General features: G+C 40.6%; 1 long non-coding RNA gene across 1 annotated transcript; it reads left to right on the top strand.

Annotated features, from left to right (window-relative positions):
• Positions 1-541: 541 nt before the first annotated feature.
• Positions 542-24,827, top strand: LOC122173974 (uncharacterized). The gene is made up of 4 exons (XR_006175094.2): positions 542-742; positions 8,551-8,716; positions 18,051-18,123; positions 24,730-24,827. It is a non-coding gene; the product is annotated as an uncharacterized LOC122173974 (long non-coding RNA).
• Positions 24,828-25,782: the final 955 nt, after the last annotated feature.

The following is a 25,782-nucleotide window of genomic DNA, read 5'->3' as shown; positions in this document are numbered from 1 at the left end:
AAGACAGCTGAGCACCTGGCCATTTAAGAGAAGAGAAGGTGGAAAATGAGCTTAGCTTGCTCCATGTACTGATGGAGGAAGAAGCCCCCCAACTTATGAAGCAGCTCTGATTGGCTGCCTTTTCCCAGGAGGCAGGCAAGAGAAGAACAGCAAATCAGAGATTTCCTCAAAGGGGGACAGTTTATCCTCACCGATCCCTTAGGAGGATCTGAAACCCTGTGGTCTCTGGGGAAAGCCCTTCAAGCTTGCAGCTCTCAGTTGCCCAACTTTCGCTCTCTTGTAAAGCCATCGTTTCCCTTGTTCTCCAGTCCTCATAGCGATTTCCAGGCTAGACAGCCCCTGAATGTCTAATGTTTAAAAATGTCTTTGCAGTTTCTTTACATATCATGAAGAAACATAAAAGGGCAAATGCCACAAGCCACACAAACAGGGTTGCCAACTTGCAAACAAAGGGGATTTTAGCCCCTGTTGGAACCTGTCTCCCCAGTAGGGGAGTAGCTCCAGCCTTCAGGCCATCTCTCACCTAGCCCAGTAACTCTGATTGGCTGCCTTCCCCTCTTCCCTGCCGCCTGAGGAAGAACCTCCAATCAGCAGTGCTGAAAGAGGCACACAAAGCCTCTCCTCCCCTACAGCTGCCAGAAGTGCTTGGGGAGGGGTGAGAGGGAGCATAAAGCCATTCCATTCTCACAGGAGGGCAAGGCAGAGGAGGCAGGCTTCTCTCTTCCTTCCCATGAACAACAGGGTAAGCTTCTCACTTCCCTTTAATCCTGCAAAACTGGCCCCGGTATAGGGGAGTGAGGAGAGCCTCCACATCTGCAGAAGAGGCAGAGGTGGGGCAGAGCAGGACATAAGGCAGCTGTGAGACAGAGGTGTAGAATTGATATGAATTGATAAGAAATGTGACCTGCATGCACTATGAAGGTTTAAAAAAAACAGAAGGTAAATAAACCCTAACTTTTATTATTTAAAAATCTCATCATTTTGAGGGACCTCACAGATATTTTTGTACACTCTGCGTTGGCAATAGTGCATCTGTGTGAACTGGAATAGTATTTGCAACTCTAAGACTTGGAAAGAATTCCTCCCAATCCTATAACAGCTTTCTTCTCTATCACCTCAGTACTAACACAAAGTAGGGGCATTATAAAGGCTTTTTGTCTTGCTCTGAAGCACTTTGCTTTGGCCACTGTCTGTCACAGGAGCAACTCAGATGAACTTGTTCCAGTGCTGAAATACCTATGTTCTTATTGGTCAGAGATCCCTGGGTTTTATTTAATGGATTTCTGGATTAAGTGCTGATAAATCACTTACTTTCTCTGTGACTCATCTGTAAAACAGGAGTAATCACTCTGTATCTTTCAGCAACATGGGGATGACTAACATTTGTAACATAGCTCTTTGTTTGGGGGGAGTGATAGCTCAGTTGCAGGGGGTTGGACTAGATGACCTTCTGAGGTCCCTGATGTTCTATAGTTTGAGATTCTCACATAACAAGTCCAGAATACTATGACAAACTAATGATTTTCAGGATTTCACATTGGGAATTTAGGAGCACAAAACTAGCATGTTATTTACATCACTAACCTCTATTTTGGTTTCCACTTTTATAAGTTAAATATCAAATATATTTTTATTATTCATTTTTTTCTGTGAATCTCCCCCCACCCCACCCCAGAGATATTATATGCCAAGTTCCATCTAGAAGTGAATTTTTACGGTTGAATTATAACCCCCCTGAAAACAGAGCTTTATAATGGAAATCTGACCTATAGTACCATATACAGATACATAACTTGTTGGGGCGGGTGTGTATTAGTATTCCCCTGGTGTCCAGAATTCCCCTGCTGTCCAGAATAGCAATTATGATTGTCATTTTTCCCCCTGACAGCGTCACACTGTTTGCAGTCAAAAATTCCTAGCCAGCCATGCAATCGAGAGCAGATCAACCGTGTTCACAAAGAGACAGTTTGTACTAGAAAGGCAGTTAACCTAGCCACTCGGCATAACTTTCTGAGAGCAGCTTCGTATTGTAGAGCCCAGCAGGGAAGCTTTCGATGAATATTCTGCCTGCCTCTGAGCTCAAACATTTCAGCAATTCAACCTGCTCCCTGAGTCTGCATGGGAGACTTGGGAAAGCCCTGCCGGGGAATTATGCTGGGGCCGGGGGGTTAGAGAGATCTACAGGAGTTGAGATTGTCTGTCACCTACCATCACCTTCCCACGTGCGCTGAGCAGAAATTCCCTCCTCGCCCCACCCCAAAAGCAACCCAACAACCTCTGATTGCTCGCGGTGCCCCAGTCCGAGGCACTGCTCTCTCCCCTTCTGAAAGGGCTAACGGGCTTGCTGGCCGCTGGCGGAGCTATTTACAGATACACAGAGGTGGCCCCACGCTCAGCCGCTTTAAAGCTCTTGATTTCCTGTCGGGGAGCCGGAGGAAATCGGGGCATGTCATGAGATCTGCTCGCAGGAGGGAGGCAAGCCAGCCAGCCAGCCGGTGCCCACCCGCATCAAGGAGGCAGAATGAAGAAGAGAGGCCGCCGGGGAGAAGAGAGACACAGTAGCCTACAAAACTAATCTTGTCGGTTGTTTGGGGGAGGAGGGAAGCGTTAGTGCTAAATCTGTAGGGACTAATTAGCTAGCCACAAAATGGTCCAAATTCCCCAGCCTTATCATGGGAACCTTCTCTCACCAATCCAGCCTCCTAAACAAGAAAGAAAGTATTTTGCAAATTATTAGACTTTCTACAAACATTATTTATTTGCCTTGAAACATTGCCTGCCTTTATTAAAGCACATTCCATTCAACATACCGTTTGGACTAGATTTGATTTAAAAGAAAGAAGAAGAAAAGAAACCCACCAAAACAAAGTATTGTTTATATTTGAAAATGATTGCTAGTTTTAGAAATCACCTGTCAGATTAAGAAAGCACTGACTTGTTATAAAAGGTCACCCTGAAGAGCTAGTGAGGGGGCAAGCTGTCAATCAGAAATTTACTACAAGGTTTGGGTTTTTAAAAAAATATATATATATAACAATAACCATGACTTTATTATTTCTAAAATTCAAAAATAAAATGCACAAACAAAAGTATAAACTGTCTCAATTAAATGAACTTACTGAAAGGAGAAGGAAATTAATTCTCATAACAAACAGAAAAAATAACTATCATTCAGCTGACAGTTTTATTATAGGAACACAGACAAATTGTGACCAAAAGTGATATTTTGATACTGTTTATTAGTAGTAATTTATGTCTCTATATATTTTCTTTGGACAGGGCTGACGTTTAAGTAATCAGTATTGCCAAGTAAATAAACGGTGCCTGTGAACTAATTGTCTTCTTCATTTAAATGTATCTTTTAATTGTTTATTAGTGGAAGTACTGATAACATCTTTACATTTAAGAGAAGTTAAAATAAGTCACTTCCAGCTGCAGTCTAAATAACATCAAGTCTGAATGGTAGTTGTTTTCCTCAATTTATTATGAGATTTAAAATCATATCCTATTGACTTTCAAACTGCTTGCAAATTAAAACAATTACTCTTAACTCATAATGCATATAGGTAAAATCTGATTTTTGTTAATGACATATTTCAACTGCAAGTACTATAGCTGTAATTCAAAGGTGGTAAGGTTATCATTAGAGAAAAATGTGTTCTCTATGGGGAATCACATTTTTATATAATAAAAAAAAATGAAAACCCCATGTATGTTCTTCACCTTCAGAGAAGATTTAATGTAAGACTTTGTTCGTTTTTTGTTTTTTTTTAGTGGGGAGGGCGGATTCACCCACTGGCTTTTTTATAGTTTTTAATACAGCCCTATAAAGATTTTTCACACCTAAAGAGAAATGGGTAACATTGACTATTTGCTGTTTTTACAAAAGATCAAAAAGATTCACTTTTCATCTGGTACAATTTCACAGTGGAAAAAAAAACCCAGCAAAAAAGCTGTTTTCACCAGCTTTGGTTTGGAAACTGCCTGTTGTGTATCACAGCAGAAAGCGGGAAAAGGTCAAAGTTTAAATTTAGCTTGCTGCCTCACTTGGTCTGTTTGAATCTTGCACACATGAGGTCTGATTGTGCTTTTTTCTGAGTACCCTAGGCTCCCATCAACTTCTTTGGGAGTGCAAGGAATGCAGGATCGGGCCTAGGATAAACAGCACTCATTGCCTCAGTGGTAACTTGCAAAGGGAAAGATGTAGTAGAGAATTTAAATTGTGCGGGAAAAAAATCAGAAAAAGAGTCTTACCAATTCAGCAAAAAGAGCTCTTTTCACTTATTTAATTTCAATGGTTTTAAGTTATAATAAATGCATAATTTCCCCCTTTTTTATGGATAAGTAGCAAAAAAAAATCAACAAGAGGAGCTGTTAAAAAGGAATTAACCCTATAAAAGTAGAGGAGGAATAAGAGAAAAGAAAGAGGGTGTAATAACAAAGCCTCCTACAATTACCTCTGTTAAAGGAAAGGACAAAAGGCAGGGGCAGGTATAATTGCAGCCTCTTTCCTTCTTGTTTTTTTATTTCATTCACAGGATTGGCAGGGCTGAGTTCCCCTTAGATTTGTGCCATTGAGACAAATAAAAGGGCAAAAAGGAGCAGCAAGGGGGGGTGCTGTTATTACAGAGAATAAGGGCCTGATCCAAAGCTAGTGGAAGTTTTGTTCCATTGACTTCCATAAGCTTTGGATCAGGCCCTAACTGCAGAGACTGAGGCAGTGCCGCTTTTGTGTTCAGAAGACACTGAGAGAGGTTACATTAAGCCTAATACTTTAAATAAAAGCTGTATGTTGTCCTAGCTTTTGCTATTTTTATGCTTTTTCTTGTTCTTCAACCCACCACGCGCAGCAAGCTAAAGTCTTTGTGGGACTGGGGCCTCAGGGCAGGTCTACACTACAAACTTGCGGCGCAGTTGCACTGCTATAGTGCTTTTGGTGAAGACGCTTCAAGCTGATGGGAGAGAGCTCTTCCGTTGGCTTAATAACGCCACCTTTGCGAGAGGCGGGAGCTATTTTGGCGGGCACGGGAAAAGGTCTCCTGCCGACACAGCATTGTCTGCACAGGGGTTAAGTTTGGTATAACTACATCACTGAGGGGTATGAATTTTTCACACCCCTGATTGATGTAGTTATACAGACGTAAATGTGTAGTGTACAAAAATAGGTCATGTTTTAAAACTGCAAGCTAACACTGTTTTAAATAAATCTTTGTACCTTGTAGAGAGGGCAATAAATGGCTGAAAACATGTTAGGTAGTCATGGTCAACCCGATCTTCATGCCTACGACTGACCATGACCAGCTAATACATTTTAAAACATGGCCTATTTTCTTAGGCCAGGCATGGACGAAGAAACCTATTTGCACCTAAAACATTAGCTGCTAATTTTTCAATTGCTACTTATTTGGATGATAATTATATATGCATATTACAATTACTATTTTAGCAAAACAATGTGGCTGCAGTAGCACAGCTGAGGAAGGCTGAGATCATTAGCTTCTATATCCTCCATGCCACTGACATTTTCATCCCGGCAAGTCAACTTGCTGCTCAGGCACTGCTTACACACAGAGTTGAACTGATTTAATGAAAATTGGGTTTTGAATTGATTAAGCTACACTGCTGCAAATCCGTGTGGACATACTTAATTCAGTTTACCATAGTCTTATATCAATGTAGCTTTATTAAGTTATTTTCATTAAACTGTTGTGACTGTTATGTGTAAATAAGGCTGTGGGCCTGTATTTTTCACCTTTGTATGTAGTTATGTATTAGGATTCTTATCTGTAGGTTTCTTAAGTATTATTTTAGTGCTAATTTTTAGACAAATTATGGTTTGTTTTTGAATGAGTATAAAAATTGTTTGCAATCAGTGCTTTAAAATTTTTTCCCCCTAGATTTTCTGGGGAGAAGAGTCCAACATGCCAGCTAATCTTTAGGGCCCCACCATAAACAATTTCTACCACTTCAAAAATGGTATATTTCAGATATTTGGAGTGTATATTTTTAAAAATGCATTTTCTCATTTCTTTGCTTTAATGGAGTCTTATTAGATTTTATGAGTTATAACTTAAAACGAAAAACCCAAGTTATGGAACTGTGTTTGAGTAGCTATGTTAGGTAGAGCACATGACTAAAGCACATGACAGAGTTTTAATAATAATAGCTACCACGCTTTTACATAGCACTTTTTCTCCATAGATCTCAAAGCACTTTACAAAGGAGGATCAGTAGCATTACCTCAATTATACAGTTGTGGAAACCGAGGCACAAGGCAGGGAAGTGACTTGCCCAAGGCCACCCAGCAAAGCCACGGCAGAGCCAACAATTGAACCCAGGGGTCCCGAGTCCTAATCTGGGGTCCTGTTCAATAGGCTACACTGCCTGCCTTTAAGAGAGCTTGATTCTGCCACAGACTTCCTGTGTAACCTTTAGCAAATCACAACCTCTCTGGATCCCAGTTTTCTCATCTACAAAATAGTGATTATGCCTACCTCAGAGGGTGTTACAAGGCTACATTCATTCATGTTTGTAAAGCACTTGGAAATCTGTGCATGGAAAGTGCTTTATACGTACAAAGCATTATTTAAAAGGAGGAGAAATGTTCAATTCCATCTCTCTAGTTGTTTGCTATGGCTCCCCATCACGCACAAAAAACTGTTGCTTTAGGGGCTTTTACTCTAAGCAACACTCCAGCAAAACAACACTTTCTCTTCAACTTCCACAAAACCAGAAACAACACTTGGTTTCTTACATCTTCATTTACTTGTAAATTGCACTTTTCATTTAATTTTTGTAATTTAATTTGAAACATTTTAAATTGAGTAAGTTCCCAGATGTTCGCTAAGCTGATATTCATTTTTGTATTCTAGCACAAACCTGACATATCTGCAAAATGCATTTCCAGTTGGAGTGAAAACAGAATTCAAAGCAAAACTCAGACTTAATTAACTTGAAGTTCTTAAAAACTGATGGCCTTATACAACCCTCTGATTATTTCCCTCTGATGCTCAATAGTGAAATAAATACATAAATAAATACTTCATTCTCTAAATTGGGTAAAGTAAAAAGCACAAGACATTTACTGGACAGCTTCTCTTATGATTCTGAATGTATTATCCAACACAGCTAAATCTATTGGTAATTGCTTTACACTATTAGAGCTCTATTTGCTAGAAGATTAGATAAAGTGTTTATGACAAACATCAACCTTTAAAATTACCATAAATACAAAAATTAAGATATTGATAGAGAAGGAAATCTACTTTAATAACATGCTAATGTTTCTAGTTATTTGCTTATCAGCTTTGCTTAAATCAACTATGACTGAAATATGCTCTAATCTTTTCCTCAATTAACTTTTCATTCATTCACAAATTCATTGGGCCTCACCCTGGAATGAGACCCTTCATTCTTCAAAGAGTCTGGGTGACCTGTTACAGTTTTCAACTAATCAGAGAAACAAAAAAGGCTGAGATTAAACCCCAAGGAATCGAAGCTATCTTGGAATTTACTTGCAAGAATAAACATTGTCACTTACAACATGCAGATCTGCAGATATTTAACAAACCCCAGGGTGCCTTATACAGAGAAGATTTCCACATTTGATTGCCATCTTATCCACCAGAGTGGTTTTCTTTTAGATAGTTCTTTATCTAATCAAAAAGTTAGCTGGTTTGCTGGACAAAAGAAATTTTCAGCACAGTTGTAAGGATTGGGACAACTTTCAATGTCCCTGTCCATTACAGAAAAAAAACAAAAAACAGTTTAAAGGAATAGGAAATGTGGTTAATAAAGATCAAAGAGACCTGGAAATTGTGACCTCTGTGTTTGAAGGATCTCCAATTTGTGAACTTACAAACTTTTTTTAAAGAAAAAATTTGCTAAAAATTTAACAATAAATATGATTACAACAGAAGATTTCTAGCATCATAACATTATTTATAATTGCATGATGTCTTTGCAAATGTACGAAAGACAAGGTAAGGGAGGTAGTATCTTTTATTGGACCAATTTCTGTTGGTGAAAAAGACTCAGAAGTTGGTTGCATAAAAGATGTTACCTCACCCAACTTGACTCTCTAATATTCTCTGGGACCAAAATTACAACAAAACTGAAAACAACAATTGTAGATGTTCGTCCAGCTCTTAGTATGATGGGGCCTCAGATCTTGATTGGAGACTTGCAGCATTACTGAAACACAAATATCAATATTAAATAAATAATAATGGCTCAGAAATCAAATCAGGCAATTTCTAAGATTTACCAAGCTAATAGTCTTATATGTGGTGCTTTTCAGATTTTTTTTCTTTTTTACACAGCAAAATGTTCAAGTTAGCTGAAATGCTATAGATCTGTCTGAAAAGAGTTGGGGGGGGGGAATAATTGAAAGAAAAGAACACAAAAGAGTGAGATTACCAACAAAAGCATATACAAATAAAACTTTCTAACTTACTGGGTCACATTGTGGGGCAGCATTTCCAAAGACCCTTTTGGATATATAATGGATGGATAGCAAATATCTTCTCATAACTACTGTGCTCATAATAGGATGAAGACCAAACAACTTGAGCAGGGAACCTGGAATGGGACATACTAATCATGCGCAGCATTTGTCATGCATAATGAATCCACCTCAAAATGAATGGCCAGAACAACGTGTTTCATGACAGAATCATCATTGTCAAAGGATCTTAAGATTTAGGCATCTTCACAGGTTTGCTTGACTTTTTTCCAGTAATAGATTATTTTGCTATATGGTGCTAATATATAGTGTACATTTTTGTCCTGCATAGGTTCAGTCATAAGACCTGAAACTGAAAACATTTATTCATGCAAAAGATTCCATTGACTTACTAAGGGCTAAGGTGGGCTTATAGGAGTCACACGGTTCAGTCCCTGATTCACCCTATGGGAGAAGAGACTGTGGCAGCCCTTTTCCTGGTGTAGTTTACTTTTTACCCCTCTTTGGGAGCTCAACTCCTGCAGGACGGGGGAGTAGCAATTTGATGGAAGCTTCTCTCCCCCAGCCCTACAATACTGGTAGTCTGTGCAGGGAAGTAGGGGAGGTTCCTTATGTCCTTTTGTGCCCCTGTGCAGGACCATAGCAAAGGTCATGATCTGGCCTTAGAAAGGACATGATTCTGCTCCCATTTAAGTCAACAGCCTACAGTGACAGGAGGGGTTTTTGCACTGCTGTAGAATACCATCTCCTGAGTGACAGTGGCTAGGCTGATGGAAGCATTCGTCATTCATCTCTTGCCCTAGCTGCGTATACACTAGGGGTTAGGTTGGCATAGCTATGGCACTCGGGGGGAGGAGGGGTGGATTTTTCACCCCATTGAGCATTGTAGCAACCTGAATTTTAAGTGCAGACCAGCCCTCAATGAGCGAGTGAGGACTACTCATGAGTGTAAGGGTTTGCAGAATCTCCACTAATTTCACTGATTACATTTACACCCAAGTTAACATAAGCGGTTTAGTAGAGCACCTCATCACAGGCAGCAAATGGTTAGCTGTTCAAGACACCCGCACTTTTATTGCTGATTTATAGATGGCTTCCAACAGTGCTGGAACATAGATGTGACAGAAAAGCCACTCTTCTTCAATTCCTTTATCCTGTATTATTTTAAATTAACATGTTTCACGAACGACTTCAAATTGCTTTAATTTAGTTTACGTTACATTAGCTGCTCTTCATTTTTATGTACAAATTGTGGAAAATGGCGTTTTTATAAGTAATTCTAACTCTGCCTGAAGAACCTGTTAACAGAATCAGGGCCAGATTCTCAGATACACCACTAAAGACAAAGGGATTGTTTGGGTGTAAACAAGTTTGGCAAGTAATCTGGATTCCGAGATGAAGTGGTAACTTCCAAAAATGTTGAAAAGCCCATTCCCCACCTCTCTCCACCTCCTCTACTTTTCACTTGTAAACTGCAGTCCTCAGTAAAACCGGCAGTTTTCTGGCCTGCTGTGTCATGCCATTATGATTCAGGATGGACTGAACAAGTGGAAAACAGAGCTGTGTGACATTTTCACAACACATCACAAGTTTGGTTTCAGGTTTTGTTAACAATCCAAATCCCAGAGAAGTCTAGTTAAGGTTCATGAACCTCAGGGTTAGTTTGGTGAGGTTCCAAGCAAATGCTCTGGAGTGCTGAGTGAGAATGTGAGACAGGAAGCTTGAGTTCTAATTCCAGCTCTACCCCTGACTTGATGTGGGTCTTGGGCAACTCGTTCTACTTCTCTGCCATCTGTGAAATAGGGATAATAATGCTTACCTCCCTCCATCAGAGGAGTGCTGTAAGGATTAATGGTTGCACAGCCCTTTGGGTATGTAAAGTGCCACCTCAGGCTGGATTGAGTAAAGAGTAAAGCATAGCTATGCTGCCCCAAGAGCAGCCCCGGGAAGGAACTGAGATTCAGTGTTTCAGTTTCTTCCCTGCTCTTCCTTGCAGGGGTGGGTACTTTACAGTGTGGTTTACTGGCTAGCATGTTGGAGAGGTGGAAACTTGGCCTCATGGGAGGGAGGGAGAATTGGGCATATAACCCCTGTTCTGCGCACCCATGCTCAGAGGCTGAGTGGGTGGGAGGGTCTCACTCCCTTACACGGTTGTGTGAAGGTTAGTCATACTCTGCCCCTAAGTAATTCATTATAATTATTATTTATTATGAACCTTTTCACAGAATCTATGCCCAGTTTTATTAGGATTATTATTTGTTTAGTAATAATTATACCCTGGATTAAAAAAAAAAGATGCTAAGAAAGAAAACAACCAAGGAGCAAAGAAGAAAGAGACAATAAAATTAGTAAATAGGGAAAAATATTTAATATGGTCCAAATCTTGAAGTTCTTCCTCATGCAAAAATTTGGTTTGGGTCAAATCCTGCTGCTGGTTATAGCTGCGCAGCCTTGGAAAAGTCAGCGTGGTTGCACTGGTGTAATTGAAGGCAGAAATTAGTCCACTGACTTCAGTGAGAGTTTTGTCTAAGGACTGGGTACATATACTTCTCTACTTGTTATTTAAACAGAAGAAATTGGAACAATTTTCATTTGTTAGATTTTTTATCTGACCTCAGGTATATTACAAAAAATCATACATATTCATATATGCCACTGTATTTAAATGAACATTTTATTTAGCTGTTTAATTTCCATGATTGATTTTACCAGGAGCCACACGTCTTTTGACCATGTCTTTAAAAAGTATTTAACATTCGTTGTTGTTTTGTCTATAAGATTCGTTTAAATATTGCAAGTCTGCAAAGCCCTATCCACAAATTCCTCAGGACCAGGGGGAAGAAAATTTTCATTTCTGTAAAATAATTTTATTGAGTATTAATGTTACTTGCAGCAACCACGTTCATTGGGGTGGTGGTGAAATCAGAGACTTTGAGACAATACCATAACATATGCAATGGAGTGTCAAGATATTGATTACAGCAACAGCAATTTTGTGAACATTTCATGGTGCAGCAGCCACACAGACTGGTGTCCAATAAGTTCAAAAAGGGATTCTGTTGTATAAGTCTAGACAGAAGGTCTAGAGAGGCTAGAGAAATATTGGAACTAATATGTGTTGCCAGTCAGTAGGAAACAGGGAGGTCTCTATATCTTTACTCCATATGGGATGAAGTGAGTTTGATGGTATTTCAGATTGTTGGGTTACAGCAGATTCTGAAGTTTTGGTGCAGGGCCATTTTATAAAAAAAAAAAACACAAACATATATTTAAAAGAGTGAATAATTGTGGAAGCCTTATGAGGAATTTAGGGTAATATTGTACAGAGCCAGGGGGCACATACTGCCTTCATACACACGTTGTGATCATCACAATTCTGTGCATTGTTATGGTGTCAAGAAGTTAGGTCAATATGTCTGAGTGGAAGACAGGAAGAAGCTAGTGTGCATAGGAGACAAATTTTCACAGGAGTTGGACCTAGACAATGGAATTCATTCAGGCCAGAGATAAGAATGACTACAGGCCTCAGCACTTGCAAAACTCAGGATTTTGACTTTCCCTCATTAATGTCTTCAGACACTCTCTCTTGCACACACAACTAACTCTAGTTCTTCCTCAAGCTGGGAAGAAAGAAAGAGAGAGAAATTTATAGTTTTAAATACATGGGTAAGATTAATTATTAAAATAATGGGGGCTATATAGTAGACAGATTTCCCGTAATTTCCCAAAATGGAAGCATTAGGGAAAAAATATCCTGTAGACATTTCATGGATTCATTCTAGATCTCATTCATTTTTATGTAACTCAAATCACTAGGCTCATTATTTAAAGCTAGTGAAATGTGTACAAATTATTACATCCAATATCTATGTAATAGGAAACTTAATAAAGAAAAGTTATTTTATTTATATATACACACACACTTCACATTTTGAGTACACAGCAAACATTAATTAAATAGGTTTCAGAGTATTAATTAAATAATATAACCCATGTTAAAGCTTTCTGTTCAAATTACGTACATTAAATATGTAGCCATAGCAGATTTTTAGAAAATAATAACACTTCGTATTGCTGTTTCACCTTCTGAGGTTCTTAATGCATTTTTCAAACATTAATCAGTTTAGCGTCATGATACATCTGCTAAGTAGATATGTACTGTTATCCCCATTTTACAGATAATGAAACTGAGGCACAGAAATTAAAGACTTTCAGAGTGATTGCAAGGAATAGAGCCTAGCTTTTCTGACGCCATGCTTGTTCTTCAACCACTAAACTCCCTCCACTTTCTATACATATATTAAGATTAACCATTGTTTACATGATTTCTCATTGGTTAAAAAAAAAGGGAAAACACTTTAATTGTATTTAAAATAATCTATGTCAAAACTAAGCAATATTTATCGTGCTATAAAAATACATTCACAATTCATTTGGAAATAGCAAAATTTTGTTGATAAGAAAGTAGAATTAATGAGTGAAATGGTTTCAGTGCATTGGAATGAGCCACATGGCAATTCCATGCTACCGTGAGCCTCTGTTCATAGGGAAGGTGTTCTATGAAAAATAAATGTAACAAAATGAGCACATTTCCACTGTTTTCCTAAATACATAAAGTAGTAAAATATTTAAAACAATATATTAAAGCAAGTAACATATAAACATGATTACTGTGATGTACTTTTTTAAAATTTTCATTGTGATCATAAGAAAATAATAAATGTTTGCATTCCATATTTTAAAATATTTGAGCAAAGTATCAGCCAATGTATTTATTATAATTATACATTACATTGGGAGGATGACTTATCAGAGACTCTTCTCTTATATTCTGTGTTCTAAACAATACAACTGTATCCTAAGAATGTACTTTCCAGGGAGCCTGAAATGTGTCCTAAAGTTCCAATGCAAAGTGTGTTCATGAAGTAGATTGATGCAATAATTTATACATTACATGGAAATAAATTTCTTAAGGGTAGCAGAAAACTTCTAGGAGTGTGACTACTGTGACCCAGGTGTGACCCTGTGAGATTATATAAAAAAAAAAATCTTCTGTCTTTTGTCATGTGTTCTCTGGGTGTGATAATCATGTTAAATTCAGATTTAACTTCATTGCTTACAGCAGTGAACATCACAAAACCACCAAAATGGACTCTCTCGAGAGTTCTGGGTAACAGACTATCGGGAAAACATTATTACATCTTACTTCCACAAGTGATGATTGCCTTCCAAATAAGGTCTGTGGCCATTGACTGGGCAATACTGGAAAGCTTCCAATGCAGATGTTTAGACTACTTGACTGACTGATATATGGAGACTCCTTTTTACAATGCTATTAGTGTCTTAACATTAACAAGCAATGGGATTTAATAAAAATACTTTTCCTGAAAAAAGGCTTAGTACTTTTATTTTAGCGGTAAGAAACTTAAAAGCATTTCAAACCAACCTTTGGTGAAAATAATCATCCGGGCAGGATTTGGATGCCTTCAAAGCAGACCTCTTAAGCATACAGTACGGCATTTTGTGGGATGCCGCACACTTTGGTTGACTCAAGCTGCCTGTTTTGCAGCATAGCAAAGACAGGCAGTGTTCCACAAACAGAGAGAGTAGGAGAGATACTTCCCTGAGCCTAGGGGAACATGCACTGGTGGGGCAAAAGACCATGTGTTTAAATCTCACTTTTCAGGACTGTTTATATTTCTGTTAACTTCACAGCTCTTATTACTGACCAAGACCTTACATTCTAACCCTAGAGGCAATAAGTTAACAGGAAAGCTGCATAAGATCACTTCTGAATAAACCTCTAATAGCGCTAAGTCTTACCCACTCAGCACACTGTCTTTTTAGCTATGTCTTCACTGCCAAAAGAGATTATTATTATTTTTAACTGAGAGATAACTAATGCTAATTATCTTGCTATAAAATCCTAGTGGAGACAAGGCACAGGTAGTTTTTACTATGATGTAATTAGGCAGACTATACCTCCAACTAGCATTAACTATCTCGCTGTAAATCATATTGAATGTGCCAACTATATGCAATTTGGTTAGCCTACCTCTAACCACTACACTACACTCCCTAACCCTGGATTACTGATGTCCAATATGCTGCTGCTGTCTTAATAGGTCTGTAACCTACTAGCAAAGTGTGTGGCAAGTCCCCCTCTGGTGGTCCATATAAAGCAGAGGTGGGCGAACTACAGCCCGCCGGCCACATCCGGCCTGGGGGACGGTCCTGCCCGGCCCCCAACCTCCTGGCCCGGGAGGCTATCCCTCAGCCCCTCCCCCGCAGCCTCAGCTCGCTTGCTCCGCCACTGGCGCAGTGCTCTGGGCGGCGGGACTCTGAGCTCCTGGGGCAGCGCAGCTGCAGAACCCGGCCTGACCCGGTGCTCTGCGCTGCATGGTGATGGCGACAGCGTGGCCCAGCTCCAGCCGGGTGGCACGGCTGTAGTGCCACCAGCCACCAGTGCTCCAGGCAGCATGGTAAGGGGGCACGGAGCAGGGGGGGGTTGGATAGAGGGCAGGGGAGTTCGGGGTGGTGGTCAGGGGGCGGGGGTGTGGATAGGAGTTGGGGCGGCAACAGGGGGTTGAATGGGGGCAGAGGTCCCGGGGGGGAAGTCAGGAAGGAGGGGGGGTTGGATGGGGTGGCAGGGGGCAGTCAGAGGACAGGGAGAAGGGGTGGTTGGATGGGACAGGGGTTCTGGGGGGGCCGTCAGGAATGAGAGGAGGGTTTGGATGGGGTGGCGGGGTCCAGGGGTGGTCAGAGGACAGGGAGCAGGGGTGTGTGGATGGGGCAGGGGTCCCGGGGGGCTGTCAGGGAACGGGGGGGGGTTGGATGGGGCAGGAGTCCCGGGGGGGGCAAATAGGAGGTGGGGGCCGGGCCACAACCCCCTCTCCTAATCGGCCCTCCATACAATTTACAAAACCCAATCCGGCCCTCGGACCAAAAAGTTTGCCCACCCCTGATATAAAGGATACTAATTACTCCTATCGTTCAAGTGGTAAATGTTTGTGTTGGAGCTCTGATTCCTACTCTATGGATAGGGCCCTACCAAATTCACAGTCCATTCTAGTCAATTTCATAGCCATCAGATTTTAAAATTACTCAATTTCACATTTTCAGATGTTTACTTCTGAAATTTCATGGTGTTGTAACTGTGGGGGTCCTAACCCAAAAATGGGCTGGGGGGTGTCACAAAGCTGTTGTGGGGGGGGTCACAGGATTGCTCCCTCACTTCTGCACTGCCTTCGGAGCTGGGCTCTGGGCTCCGAAGGCAGCATCCCTGGAGCTTCCCCATGCGGGGAGGTCTGATTTCATGGTCTGTGGCACATTTTTCATGGTCATGAATTTGGTAGAGCCCTACCTATGGATGATCCACATTGTCGGGGCGACTTTATAGCTGCAATCAATAGAGTTTTTGCTTTTACAGTTTTATTTTTAAAAGAGTTACTTAATTTATACAAAGAGAAAACATCCTTTAAACAGGTTTTGTAGATAAAAAACATAATCAGTAAGTTATGGTGTCATATGCAGCCATATACAGATGTTCCATATTTTGGTCATTTGTCACATATTTTGCTTGCTGGGGTCATACACTGGCAGATTTGAAGGTTGAGAGGTATGCTCAGAGGACGGGTAGCTGGATATGGAACCTTTTATTCTTAGGTCACTGGTTAAAATCTCATCTGGATATAAATGCTCAAAAGTCATATTTAGTCTCAGTCCACTTATTAGTGGATAAGGGCCTACATTACAAAACTGGCACCCCAACAGGCTGTCACAGTGCAGTCTCAACAGAGTCTCAATTAATCCATTTTGCCTAATTTCAAATAGCCCGCAACCTCATGCATGACTCAGACTTAAGTGGGTTCAGATTTTACTTAAGAAAGACTGTAAGGGGGAAAATAGGAATAGAGAGGGTGAGAGAACTTTTCTAAATTACAGTGTGTCACACACAAATACAGAGAGGGAGATTAGATGTATGTCATCTTTCTCTATATATCTATATGTATATATGGGTAGACACTCAAGGTGTGATAGGCACCAGTGGGTTCCCTCTATATTGTGTGTACACACACACACACACACACACACACACACAGAATGTATAGGGATCCCCACTGGTGCGAAGCACACCAGGAGCCCAGTCCTGATTAAGCTCTCAAAGTGCATTTCCCTTTAGACAGAAAAGCATGTGTGTAAATTGAATCACTCTTAAAAATCATAGGTTAAAATTATGGGTGGAAAAGGTTTGCAAACTCAAAGCAGCACAGCAAACCTAAAAACATACATTGAGAGGTTTGCAGTCCATCCCTACTTTGCTCATTCTTTCCTTTTCACTAAAATATACTCTACAGCTGCCTTCCAGGTCCCCTTGTCATAACTTGTGTGTGCAATAAGGCATTTTATTTGTAGATACCAGATATAATGTATTCCTGAGATGCCCAGAGCTCTGCAAATAAGCAAATACAAGTAAACCATCCAGGAGAATTAAAGCCTTTATGTTTCTCTCCTAATAAAATCTTCTAAAAAAGGAGTTGAGCTCACTGTATCAAGAGATTTGTAGAATTTTGGATTAATCTTATCTGGAAAGTATACCATATCTCCCCCTTCTTTCTTTATACTCACAAGTGTTCTCTCAACCTCTATGCCTCACAGCTGCAGTGCTAATAAATTACCCACCCGGTCACCTCCCTCATAATACTTCAGCTGAGTCTTCTTCAAAGCCAAAGGAGTGAACTATTTGACTGCATATGAGACAAGCAACACACTAACAAGGGTGTGTGAGTGATCTTACTTATATTTCTCTTTGGTCATGAGTTCACTGGAGTTGGCCTTGTATTTGCTAGGCAGGACAGGAATAAATACAAAGAGAGAATATTAAAAAGCTTAGGGACAGATTTTCTTCTGCATTAGGGCAGATTTGCACTGCTCTGCTAATGGAAAGCTGCCCTAAAGCTGGCATAGCTGGCCACAGGAGGATTACCTCAGTGGAGGCATTGTCCCAGTGTAGCTGGATTGCATAGAGCGGCCAAGTGATTCCTTTACCACCATCTCATTCCCGTGGCTAGCACAAGGATCATAGTTGCGATAAAGACCATGTGCCTGAGGCATTCCTACATCCTGGTGATCCCCAGCAGCCTTAACAGCCTTTGACAGCTGGTACAAATTACAGTAGCCTCTACATTGCTCTAACTTGCACCAGAAGGCGGGTCTAGCTCAGAATGGAACTAGGATCGGGGCAGTCGAAAGGTAACTGAGTTCTGCTCAGTTCCTAGGCCAGAGCCAAAGACCAGGGCCAAAACATGTTAAGACAAATATATTTAACTGGATTCACTCACATCTGGAAGAAGCAGCCAGCCAAGTATATTCAGTATCACACATTTGGAATGGGATGATTTCCTCTGACTCTCTATGACCCAGGCTAGTAAAGATAAAAGGAAAGTCACTGTGGAAGCTAAACCTTATTTCAGTACCAAATTCCACCCCAGCCTGGTTTGCTGTGAGCCCTGAACTAAGTTTTCTCATTTTCATTTCTGCTTTGCCTTAAAAATTTCCTCTTCTTTTCTCTTTGCTTGTCTCTCAGAGCCTGAGTGTTTTATCTGCAAAAACATGCTCCCCTTTGCACACACATTGACGTCTACCCACACTACACCAAGGTGAGTGTTTATTCAAAAATAACTTCAACTGCTGGATCAAATCCTCTTCTGGCATAAACTGGTTTATCTGATTTCAAGGAAGATCTGGGCCACTATTCATTTGATGAGATAAAATAGGACCAGAATTAAATACAACTCAATCAACAGGTGTAAATTTTCCCTACAAACTATGAGTTTCATCAAAATCTAAATTTTTCCATGGGAAAATGTCACTTTTGAGAAAATTTTGCAATTTTTCAATACAGATTCCGAATCATCAGAAAGGTTGACATTTAAAAACAAATTGCTTAAATTTGATTGACATTTCAAAATGATTTTTTTTATTTTGATGTTTCCAAAGTGAAATTTTTCTGAACTTTTTCTTCTGTGAAAATTTTGACTTTTCATCCTGTTTTCAGATGAAAACAAATGTCAATATTTTGGAATTTCCCATGGGATGGAAAATTCCATTTTCTGAGCAGTTCTATTATTCAAACTCAAGAGATCATCAAATTAATAGAAAATTCCTAAATCTTCTTAGCTGGCCTATGGGGCTAATGGTATGCAGTAAATACCAGGGAGGGAGAGGAATTATTTCAGCTCAGTGCTAATGTGGACACGAGAACGAATGGATATAAACTGGCGGTGGGGAAATTTAGGCTTGAAATTAGACGAAGGTTTCTAACCATCAGAGGGGTGAAATTTTGGAACAGCCTTCCGAGGGAAACAGTGGGGGCGAAAGACCTCTCTGGCTTTAAGATTAAGCTTGATAAGTTTATGGAGGGAATGGTTTGATGGGATAACGTAATTTTAGTCAATTAATCAACAGCGTGCCATCGCTGGTAAATAGTATCAATGGTCAATGAGGGTCTGGCTGGAGAATCTTGCCTGCATGCTCGGGGTTCTACTGATCGCCATATTTGGGGTCGGGAAGGAATTTTCCTCCAGGGTAGATTGGCAGAGGCCCTGGAGGTTTTTCGCCTTCCTCCGCAGCATGGGTCTGGCTGGAGAATCTTGCCTGCATGCTCGGGGTTCTACTGATCGCCATATTTGGGGTTGGGAAGGAATTTTCCTCCAGGGTAGATTGGCAGAGGCCCTGGAGGTTTTTCGCCTTCCTCCGCAGCATGGGGCGGGGGTCGCTAGCTGGAGGATTCTCTGCGACTTGAAGTCCTTAAATCACAGGATTTGGGGATTTCAACAGCTGAGTCAAGGGACAGGGGGTGGGTCAGCTTTTGTGGCCTGCATCATGCGGGAGTTCAGACTAGATGATCATACTGGTCCCTTCTGACCTTAAAGTCTATGAGTCTATTCAACAAATAACCAAAATCTGAGTCCCTAAAGTAGATTCAAATGTCAGACCTCTTCAATTGCATGTCCAAGGCTATGTCATTAAATAATAATACAGTACTTAGCATTTATACTAGTGCTCTCTAGACATGAAAATAAATATTTACACCTTATCATGTAGTTAAGCACAGTTATCATTATTTGACAGATAGTGAAAATGATATGCAGAGGGCCAAATTCATCCCAGCTGTAATCCATTAATTTGAGTATATCGGGGATGCATTTCATCTACAGTGACAAATTCTGCTTACAGTTATACCCATACACCTCCATTTAGTTTATGGAGGATTTGTATGATATGGGCGAGCAGAATTTGGCCCATTGCAGGTTAAGGGACACGTCCAAAGACACATGGTGAATAAATGTCAGAACTGAGACTAGAAATCAGGAATTCCTGGTTCCCAATTCTGTACAAATTCCCTTAGCTCATGCTGTTTCTTTGTCCCCATTGGAGGCTTTACCGCATATGATATTTTGTATGTGATTTCTGGCAGCTGTGAAGATTAATAACAACACTGTGTCCTTCCGTAAATGATTTTCACTGGAAGATCTGAAGGAGCTTTACAAACATTATTCCCATTTTCAGGTGGATAATTGGAGGCATAGAAAGGTTCAGGCTGAGACAAAGGATTTAGGTTGACTTTCATTGGGAGTTAGGTACCTAAATCCCATTGGAAATCCCAGCCTAAACAACTTGCCCAAGGTCACACAGCAAGTCAGTTTGTGAAGTGGGAATGGAGCCAGACAGTCTCGACTCCCAGTTTCCTAGTGTAACTACTGGACTGTTCACAGGACATTTGGTTATCATTGCACAAAATCTTGTCAGCAATGTCTTGTCATGACAAAATTATAATCCCAAACAGAAGATATGATGCCTTGAAGATAGAAATTGTAAATCCAAGTTCCTTTATATTTAGCAGCAAGGATGACACATCCCATGGTCAGATCTCATTACAATCAAATATTTGTGGTGAAAGAACCAACATGAAATGATGCAGTCCTGATAAAATGGCCATTAAAGACCAGATGTATGCATCTGGAAAACAGGACACACTACATTAAATATCATGCCACAAATATTCTGTTTCCTATTTGGGCTCAAATCTAAAGTCAAATGAAACACTTCTCATGCTGGGAAGACTATTTTCACTCTTAAAAAATTTATTACAAAAAACGAAACCAATATAATCCAGATATTCATATTATATAAATAAATGCACACAGAATTAGATGGTTATTTTAATAAGTTTAGTCCTCCGTTACTTGCACACTTTAACCTCTCACTGAAATCGATGGGAGGCGTTATGAGCACACAAGTAATGCAAGTTCAGACTCATCTTTGGCATCTAGGAAACCTATATGACAATATTAAATCTGTCCATTTGAATCCATATAAGGAAAATCATATAGCGAAATCAGATAGTTTTTAATGTTACAGAAACAAAAAATTTTGACTGGGTTTTAAAAAATATTTTCCTTTGAATTCTGTACAAAGACTGAAGTGGAAAGCCCTGCTTTCTGTGCTCCCAGAGGGAAATCTTTAAGTTTAACCAGTCCTTCCACAAATAAATTTCCTCATGGCAAGAATGGCATATTTTGTATTTTTGGTGTTTATCTTATAGAAAATTACTCTTTTTTTGTTTGTTTCAATTGAGTTTTTATTAGATTTTATTAGTTGTAACATGCAGTAACAAGCCCTTTTTTGATGCACATCCATGAAAAGGTGATTCATGGATTCAATGACAGACAGTATCTTTAACTGATTTACATATGGAGTGAAATAACATTGTACACCCAATTTGCACAGGTATAAATGGCTGGTCAAGCTTCAAGCTAGGGAAGAATCAGGCCCACTGTAGCTAGAAGGGAGAAAGGGAGAGATGACAGGGATGTCCATCAGTTCCTGTTTCCCATCTTTAGTGGCGCTTCACAGTTAAGAGATATGTTATATAATATATAGTGTCTATCTTTGTCAAGGCTCCTTCCCCACTCTGAACTTTAGGGTACAGATGTGGGGGCCTGCATGAAAATTTCTAAGCTTAACTACCAGCTTAGATCTGGTCCGCTGCCACCACTCCCAAAGTGCTAATTCCCTTCCTTGGGTAGCCTTGAGAGACTCTTTACCAATTCCCTGGTGAATACAGATCCAAACCCCTTGGATCTTAAAACAAGGAGAATCAATCAGGTTCTTAAAAAGAAGGCTTTTGATTAAAGAAAAAGGTAAAAATCATCTCTGTAAAATCAGGATGGAAAATAACTTTACAGGGTAATCAAACTTAAAGAGCCCAGAAGAATCCCCATCTAGCCTTAGGTTCAAAGTTACAGCAAACAGAGGTAAACACCCTAGCAAAAGGTACATTTACAAGTTGAGAAAACAAAAATAAAACTAACATGACTTGCCTGGCTATACTTACAAGTTTGAAATATGACAGACTTGTTCAGAAAGATTTGGAGAGCCTGGATTGATGTCTGGTCCCTCTTAGTCCCAAGAGTGAACTCCCACCAAAACAAAGAGCACAAACAAAAGCCTTCCCCCCACCAAGATTTGAAAGTATCTTGTCCCCTTATTGGTCCTTTGGGTCAGGTGTCAGCCAGGTTACCTGAACTTCTTAACCCTTTACAGATAAAAGGATTTTGGAGTCTCTGGCCAGGAGGGATTTTATAGTGTTGTACACAGGAGGGCTGTTACCCTTCCCTTTATAGTTATGACAATCTTATTCTCATTTACACTATGGCCCCTTTACCCCACTCTGACACAGTAAAGGATCCTTAAAGTGGAGTCGACCCATTCTAAGTCACCTTTACAGGGCCAGATCAGTGTAGAGGGGCCTTAGTGAATCAGGCCCTATTTCTTTGGGACAGGGATCATCTTTTCAGGTATAGGGATTAACACAACAGGCGATCCGCAGTTGAGACTTTTGGGGAGCACCACAATATAAACCATAATAGACTACCGTGATGCAAATTCGGGAGAAAAAATGTTTCTCCATATAATAGTTTGATGTACTTTAATATTTGAGCAAAAACAATGAGGAGTCCTTGTGGCACCTTAGAGACAAACAAATTTATTTGGGCATAAGCTTTCATGGGCTACAGCCCACTTCATGAGATGCATGGAGTGAAAAACACAGTAAGCGGAATATATATTATGGCACATGAAAAGATGGGAGTTGCCTTATCAATGGGGGGGGGGCGTCAGTGCTAACAAGGCCAATTCAATTAAGGTGGAAGTGGCCTATTCTCAACAGCTGACAAGATGGTGTGAGTATCAGCAGAGGAAACATTACTTTTTGTAATGACCCATCCACTCACAGTCGTTATTCAGGACTAATTTGATGGTGTCCAGTTTGCAAATTAATTCCAAGTCTGCAGTTTCTCATTGGAGTCTGTTTTTGAAGTTTTTTTGTTGAAGAATTGCCACTTCTAAGTCTGTTATTGAGTGTCCAGGAAGATTAAGGTGTTCTCCTATTGGTCTTTGAATGTTACAATTCTTGATGTCTGATTTGTGTCCTTTTATTCTTTTGCATAGATACTGTCTGGTTTGGCCAATATACATGGCAGAGGGGCATTGTTGGCACATGATGGCATATATCACATTGGTAGATGTGCAGGTGAACGAGCCCCTGATGGTGTGGCTGATGTGGTTAGGTCCTATGAGTGTGTCCCTTGAATAGATATGCGGATAGAGTTGGCAACAGGGTTTGTTGCAGGGGATGGTTCCTGGGTTAGTGTTTTTGTTGTGTGGTGTGTAGTTGCTGGTGAGTATTTGCTTCATGTTGGGAGGCTGTCTGTAAGCAAGGACTGGCCTGTCTCCCAAGGCCTATGAGAGTGAGGGATCGTCCTTCAGAATAGGTCGTAGATCCTTGATGATGCACTGGAGAGGTTTTAGTTGGAGGCTGTAGGTGATGGAAACCTACACCGGAAACCTACTGACCTCTATACTTACCTACATGCCTCCAGCTTTCATCCAGACCACACCACTCGATCCATTGTCTACAGCCAAGCTCTAAGATATAACCACATTTGCTCCAATCCTTCAGACAGAGACAAACACCTACAGGATCTCTATCAAGCTGACACAGACTAACACGGCTACCACTCTGAAACCTGTCACCTTTTAATACTTGAGAGCGTCACATGATTCTGAGGAAGACTGTGCAGATTTCCGAGACAGAATCAGAACTTTTCACTCATTTACCCAGACACTAGCATTTTACACCCTCTTTGCTCTGGCATAAATGGTGACACAAAGTACAAGGATGTGGTGAATCAGGCCCACTGGCTATTTTCTATATTCAACAAATGTTACTCACATAGTGGTACAAATGCAGCCTTGGTATCACTCTAATGACTGCTTACGCAAGGGGTGATTTTGGCACCGAGTCTATTCCTTTTCATTTTCAGGTAGTTGTGAAATCACATGGTGCACTGGGAAACAACCTGCTGCCATCCCAGCGAGCAGCCTCATTCAGACATAGGGAAACAGCATCCATCAGTTATACTGGAATGGCAAATGAGGAAATAGATAAAACAGGGCACCTTCCTTGAAAGGCACTTGTCACTCAGCATGTTCACTTCTTGTTATCAGAGGTCTGCACTTCTGGAAGTCAGACATTTTTAAAAGACCCTTGAAATGTTACATACTAAACCTTCTATTTTGTTCCCAGTGCCCAAGTTTGATGCCATCTGGCTATTTGAGCTGATTTCTCAGCAAAATGTTCTCAGTTCAAGTGAGAGGTGTAGCCCGTAAGGGCCACTCAATTCAACACAAACCTAGAAAAGATCCTGTAATGAGGCAAAGAGAAAAGAGGCAGGAGAGTAGCAATCCTGTTCCCTTCTAAACTCAGGTGCAGATGACCCCTGTGGAGATGTTATGTAATAATCTAAGAATGCTCATATGGAATAATGGCATGAATCTTGTAAGTGATCTGGTCAGTCAGGTAAACTTCCTGTATAATTATGGTGGATTATTAGAATTTCTTGTATGAATGTATTTATTAAACTTATATTGGGGGTGATGGAATACTTATTATATGGCTATAATACTACTTGAATTCAATGGGGTCTGTGCATGAAGGCAACAGAATAGCTTCTCGGATAAAAACATCCAGGTACACATTTGAAAGACAATGAATGGAGCAAGATGTTAGGATACAGGATCCTTGAAGCAAGTCTTGTTTGCAGGTCTTGTTTTGACAAAATTGGGAGCTTGGAGATAAAAAATAACACATAAATAAATCAAAATACACAAATACTAAATAGTTAAAAAATCCTTCTCAGGAGAAGAAAGGGATTCAATTGTCAGAAGCTGTTGAGGGATTCCGAAGGAGTTGGGTCTTCCCAGATCCAGGGGACAGTAAGCCCTAAGGAGATGCAGGTATGCACATAGACTGGTTTATTGTTTGAAGAGCTGTGTTCTTTTAAATGTTTTTGTTCTACATAAATAACACTTTGCTTGAAGAAGGCTGTTTGGTCGCTGTATTAAACCCTGTCATTGCTCCAAGCAGGAACAGACTTGCATGGTCTGGACATAAGTGAGACTTTCTGTGGTGATCATAGTTGATGCATAGGGACTGCAACCCAGGGCCTGGTCTGACAGCGGGAGAATCACAGCTTTCCATCCCAAGAGAGAGGTGACAGCTCCAGGCCTGAGAGAGGTGTAATCAAAGAGATCAGAAGGGTGAGAGGTGCAGTTAGCCTGGTAACCAGGACAACACTGCACCCCAGAAAACAAAACCTTTAATTGCATCCACAAGACCTGTGATGTAAAGGCCAAAAAGAATCAAGGACTTTTAGTGGTCTGTAGAGCTGAACGCAAAGACCCTGTTGATTTCCTAGAGGAACTCACAGAGCTATTGCCCAGCCTGGCATTGGAATCCCCCAGATTTACTATCCTCAGTGACCGTACCTTCTACATATAGAATGCCAAAAATACATTAGCATCCATTCTTCTATTCCACATGGAAACCATAGGTTTCACACAGCCCATCTCTGGACCCACACACTCAGGTAGACACACACTGGATCTGATCTTCAGCCTAGAAGTGGACTTTGGGGACATCATCAGCTGTCCGGCCTCATGGTAAAGGCTACATTTATGTCACGGAGGTCACGGAAGCTATGACTTCCAGAGACCTCTGTGACATTTTCTGCTTCACCCCCTGGGTCTATGGGACAGGAGCTGGCAGCCAGTGGGGCCCCAGCAGGGTTCCAGCGACAGGTGACAGCCTCCTCAGGGGCCCTGGGGACAGCCTTGCAGCGGGGAAGGAAGCAGGAGAATCTTGTAGCTCTCAGCCACCATGGGGTGGGGGAAACCATAGAGCCACAGCAGCA

Source organism: Chrysemys picta, chromosome 1, assembly GCF_011386835.1.
Source record: "Chrysemys picta bellii isolate R12L10 chromosome 1, ASM1138683v2, whole genome shotgun sequence".
NCBI classification, from domain to species: Eukaryota; Metazoa; Chordata; order Testudines; family Emydidae; genus Chrysemys; species Chrysemys picta.
Note: the sequence above shows the minus strand (reverse complement) of the source record. Positions and strands in the feature narration are given on the sequence as shown.